Source organism: Lepidochelys kempii, chromosome 2 (assembly GCF_965140285.1).
Source record: "Lepidochelys kempii isolate rLepKem1 chromosome 2, rLepKem1.hap1, whole genome shotgun sequence".
Classification (NCBI taxonomy): domain Eukaryota; kingdom Metazoa; phylum Chordata; order Testudines; family Cheloniidae; genus Lepidochelys; species Lepidochelys kempii.
This window is the reverse complement of record NC_136381.1, coordinates 42,085,074-42,091,073: the sequence shown is the minus strand read 5'-3', so window position 1 is coordinate 42,091,073 and position 6,000 is coordinate 42,085,074.

Sequence of the window (6,000 nt, the reverse complement as noted above, 5' to 3'; positions counted from 1 at the left end):
GGTCAGTGTCAGGAATGTCTTCAGCATTCTTTCATTTCAAAATGTCTGTATAGAGTGGAAGTTGCTACCAGTCACTTTCTTCAACTTTGTGGTCTTGATATCATATTGTCATTGATGCTTTTCTAATGTTTATCTTCCTCTTCTGTCTTGTTGCTGATAGTGTTGGTTAAAGTCTTTCATTATCTCAAGTTTAGGTCTACAATTCTGTTTCTCAAATTTAGATGTGTAACCTGTTTATTAGTTGTCCCATCAAAACTCTACAAGTATTAATGTTTCCTCTAATTTTAAACTCAGAATTAAGAGATTAACTTTGACTATTGATGAAGGGTTCTCTCTCTTCCTTAGTATTAAAAAGAAGTTCTCAAACTATCAGGTTTGCAGGCAATGGATGCCCCTTTCCAGCAAACTCCAATTAGTTCTACCATATCTCTAAGTAGATACAGTATCTTTTTTTGTTCCCTTCTCCCCTATAGAACTCTGAGTTGATGAGTTAATTTTTCTAATACCAGAATTTTCCAAACTTTTTTACATCCGTCAACAGTTTTAGGAGTCTCTCCTCTCTTCTCTTCTTCTCTCCTCTCCTCTACCTTGCTGTGATAATTCTAGGAGCAACTAGGAGATCAGTGATCAGTTCTTTATGGCTTTCATACAACAAGAGTTTTCAGGCATATTAATAAAAGTCCTATGGGGTTATTGACAGCTGACACCTGGTTATCATCCTTATGGACTCGCCAATGGCTTTCCAAAATGCCTTATTTGGGGGGGCATGTCCACCATATATGAAGAAATCCTCCCATTTGATTACCTTCTCTCCAGAATTTGCCCATCCTTATACCATACATTTGTGTAATTTTAACCATTGTTAAAGAACCTTAATGTAGTTTTATTAATGGTTTTTATTGAGGTATGAGGACCATTGCTCCATATATTTTCCCATTCCTTAAGTCTATGCCTATGTCAACTTTCTGTTTATGAACATAATTATTTCCTCTAAATAACAGTTAGAGATTATTTTGTATAGTGGCAGGTAAGTCTTTGTGTTTCATGGATATACTCAGTAGTTTCTCAAATTATATCAATTTTCTGCTTAGGTTTGCCTTTTCTCCGAGGTGTCTTGAAAAATGTTTCAATTGTAGATATTAGTATCCTGGAATTTTGATGTCTTTTGCAAGTTGTTGTTTTCCATGAAGTGATCTAAATGGATGGTCTCTAAACAGTTGGCCAAATGTTGATAAACCTGTACGTTCCCAAATGTCTAAACATCTCAGGCTTATTGTGGAGTTAAAAATTCTATATTCTTTACTGTAGACCTGAGAAGTGCTGGGGATGGGCTTAGCTTTCTGAATAAATTATTCCAAATTTCTATTGTTCCTTTCATAAAAGGATGATTTATATTAATGATGACCTCTAAGATTTCTTTATCCAGGGGATCATGTGGAAGTTGATTACATGACAATAACTTTGTTCTGTCTCTACCCAATGCTTAATAGGGTTTGGCGTTAATCAGTACATCAAATCTCTAATCTGACTAGTTTGTAATAGTGCTAAATGATAGGTACAGTCAATCCTTACATAAGAACATACGAATGGCCATACTGGGTCAGACCAAAGGTCCATCTAGCCCAGTATCCTGTCTTCTGACAGTGGCCAATGCCAGGTGCCCCAGAGGGAATGAACAAGTGATCCATCACCTGTAATCCGTTCCCAGCTTCTGGCGAACAGAGGCTAGGGACACCATCCCTGCCCAAACTGGCTAATAGCTATTGATGGACCTATCCTCCAGGAACTTATCTAGCTCTTTTTTGAACCCTGTTATAGTCCTGGCCTTTACAACATCCTCTGGCAAGGAGTTCCACAGGTTGACTGTGTGTTGTGTGAAAATCCTTCCTTTTGCTTCATACAGTCTTTAATTACATGATCATTCTATATTTTCCTCAGGATCCCCTGCTTCATTTAGTGAATGGGTAGTTATTCAATATATATTTTTATCCTCCTCATTCAATCAGTGGACTTCAAGCCCATTTACTGTATTCCAGCCAAACCCTGCATTGAATACAAATTAATAAATTTCCTCATGAGCAATTTTTAGGCTGTCATCACTAGAGTATCTGAGTGCTTCACAACCATGAATGCATTTATTTTCATAGTCCCTCTCTGAGGTGAGGTCATAGGTGCTGGAACTAGGGAAGCGGGGTTACAGTAGCACCCCCTGGCTTGAAGTGGTTTCCATCATATACAGGGTTTATAATTTGGTTCAATGGCTCTCAGCACCCCATTATGCAAATTGCTCCAGCACCACTGGGTGAGGTGATATCATTATTTATGTATTTATTAGTAGTAAAACTACCATCCTTCTGCTCCAATCTATGCCCCTCCCCTGGATGCTGTCCACCTTCTGGCACCTGAAAGCCCCCTATCCCTGCATTCTAACCAGACTACCTCTTCCTCCTCTCACTGCCTGGGCACCATCAGTGGAAGCACTGAGATAACAGGAGAGACAGTCTCCCTGCTCTAGTTCCTGTGCCCAGCTCCACAGCAGCCCTCAGCTGCCAAGAGGAGCAGTTTCAGGTTAAAGTACTGTTCTATCCCTGCAGCTTTCGACCAAAGCATGCTCAATAAAATTAGAATCTTTGGACAATTTAGCTGCCAAATTTTAACAAGTCTCTACTGGGGATTTATGAGCTGTGACTTTTGTTTTGTTTTGTTTTGAGAATTATAATTTAGCCAAATAAGGATGAAGTTTAACAGGAATGGCAAAAGGCACATTCCCAATGCCAGGGCCACCCTCCCTGCTGAATTTCAAATCCCTGCTCCAAAGCCTGAAGGTGTTAAAACTTCTGAAAGTGGCTGGAAGAATATACATTGTTTTGCGCATATTAAATTTTTTTTCCTAATCTCATTCTTGGTCACAGCGGATCCATTTTAGCTGAAACTCTGAAGAAAAAGAAATCAGCCTGATGAATTTTAGCCGGAATGGTTAAAGTTTGGCAAAATTAAAAGCAACTGATAATAGGGTCTTTTAATGCGAACTATCTGGCAACTTTAACTATAGGTAGCCTTATCAGTTCCACCTATAATTTGTGAATCCGACACTTCTTAGAGTGAATGGGAATTACTTATGTTCATCAGAAATTGTGAATAGATAGCTCTGTTATTACTTCCATTATTGAGTTAGACCTACATTTGACTGCTGTAGCTAATTGATTTTCATTAATTTCAGCAGTGCACCTGAAAGAAAAGGTCTTTCAGCCAAGCCCTCCTGTATTTTCTTTGATGTGCTACAGGCAAACAATATCCATGATACAATCTTCCATAATAATAAGGTGAACCAACAATGTTTCATTTGTAGGTATTGTCGTGTATGAGGAGGTATGCTAATTTCTTAGCAAACATTGAGCAGTGGTTCTAAATTAAATGTTCAGAAACAAAGAATTCTCTTGTATTTTAAGGGAACATTTTGTGGTTATAAAAATTAAAGCCTAATAGCATTGGTTCTACCCAGGCAGAATGGGTAAAATTTACTCTGTTTGGAAGATAAACTGAACTGATGCATTTAAGTTCTGTGGTATTGACTATCCAGTTTCATAGTCTGGAAGATAAAGTTTACTTTCTATGCTTCATGATTTTTGGTAACTATGGCCACCGGGATACTACTTTCACTATTTCTGATTTATTTTACTAGAGTCTCCAATGGAACACTTAGGCCCTGATTTAGCAAAGCACTTACGTATGTGCTTAATTGAAATGCATTTAAATGTTTTTCCTAATCAGAATGGAATTAAGCATGGTTTGCAAATAGGGGTTTTAGTGCGATCTTTGTATCTGGATTAGTGAATAGTTTTGATGCCACCCTCATCACAGGCCCAACAACTTTCTAATCTTCCTAATGCCCTGAGAGTATGTATTCATGACCCTTCTGGGGCATATAGGACAGTATTTCAAAATTTCAGTTATATCACTTGAAGCATTAGCTTCCCCAACTTTGTCCCCCGTCTAAAAAACACTTAAGTATGTGGTTTCTTTAGTCAATAGGACTATTCACATACCTAAAAGTAAATACATGATGACAAACACTTAAGCAACATCTTTGTTCTTAAGTAGACCTGAATTTGCTGATCTTCAAGGCATGCTGCCAAAACCATCTATCTGAGGAGGACTGAGGGCATGGGGCTTTGGGTTGTGGGGGTGGGATGGGATGGGCATATTCTGTTGCATTTACTAGCTGGTATGTTAATTCTCTTTGCATTTTGCAACTGGATCACCCTTCTCTACCACATCAAACACAAACTATTCATCTTCATTTAAGGTTCTTCATAGCCTAAACCCACCCTACTTTTCTCTTGTACACTACTGAGATGTTGACTCTTGCCTCTGCTCTGCCATTGATGCTGGCCTTCATAGTTTATTTGTTAAATTTCATAGGAGCACCTCTGAATTTTCTCCCATGTTGCCCCCCTAAGCATGAGGGGAGCTCCCTGTAAAAACAAAACCACCTCATAGTCTTCCTTGAAACTCTCTTTTGCCATGATGCCTTTAAAAAAATGGACAGTTAGGGAGCTGGTTTGAAGTGACCACTGCTTTTCATGCTGTCAGGTTTTGTCTGATTGTTTCCTTGTGCCTTCCCCCCCGCAGTCTGCTTATTGTATGCCAAAATCTTAACAACCGGCTCCCTATAAAAAGTTCTGATTTAAGGGATGTGCACAGTATGTATTTTTTGTACCAGTAGGGTTACCATACATCTGTATTTTCCCGGGAGGAAATTTTAAAATTTAAAAATTCCTCCCGGACGGTGATTTAAGAACCAAAGAGTATGACATGTCCGGGAAAATACGGATGTATGTTAACCCTACCTAAAGTTCTTTTTTAAAAAGATGGGCCTGAAATAGAAATGAGCTCCGTTTCACATGTGTGGGTCCCCACCACTCCCTGGGGGTGTGCTAGGGTGACCAGATGTCCTGATTTTGGGATCTTTTTCTTATATAGGTGTCTATTACCCCCCACCCCCGTCCTGATTTTTCACACTTGTTGTCTGGTCACCCTAGGGTGTGCACATGTGTGGGTCCCAGCTGCTTCCTGTCCCCCTCATTGAAGCAGGTGTGTGGGGTTACTGCCCTGGGAACTGCAGAGCACCAGTGGACGTAGGGCCAGTTGCAGTCAGGGGTGTGGGGCAGGGCTAGCTGGAGGCAGAGGGTGTGGGACTGGCTGCGGGCAGGGCAGCAGGTGCGGAGCTGGCTGGAGACAGGAGGGTGCAGGGTTGGCTGGAGGCAAGGGGGTGTGGGGCTGGCTGGAGGCAGGGCAGGGGCTGACTGGAGGTACGGGCTAGATGCAGGCAGGGCTGGCTGGAGACAGGGGGTGTGGGGCTGGCTGGCTTTGGGCAGGGCTGCAGGGGGGTGTGGCAGGGGTTGGCTGGAGATGGGGGGTGTGGAGCTGGCTAGCTTTGGGCGGGGGGTGCGTGCGGCAGGGGTTGGCTGGAGACAGGGCAGGGGGTGTGTGCGGCAGGGGTTGGCTGGATACAGGGCAGGGGGTGTGGCAGGGGCTGGCTGCAGGCAGGGGGTGCGGGGCTGGCTGGAGACAGGGCAGGGCAGGCGGTGCGTGCGGCAGGAGTTGGCTGGAGACAGGGCAGGGCAGGGGGTGCGGCTGGGGCTGGCTGTGGGCAGGGGATGCGGCAGGGGCTGGAGACAGGGCAGGGGTTGCGTGCAGCAGGGGTTGGCTGGAGACAGGGCAGGGGGTGCGGCAGGGGCTGGCTGCAGACGGGGGGGTGTGGGGGTGGCTGGAGGCAGGGGCTGGTTGCGGGCAGGGTGGTGGGTGCTCATGGGGAGAGTGGCTCGGAGTGGCCCGAGGAGCAGGACGCAGCCCAAGCCCAGCAGAGCAGCCGGGGACCCACGAGGCAGCAGCAGGAGCCCCAGGGCCAGGGGTCGGGGGAGCAGCAGCCGCACCAGGCCTTGTGTCCAGGGCCAGGCGGCAGCCCACATGGCTCCCGCAGCACAGCGCCCCCAGCGG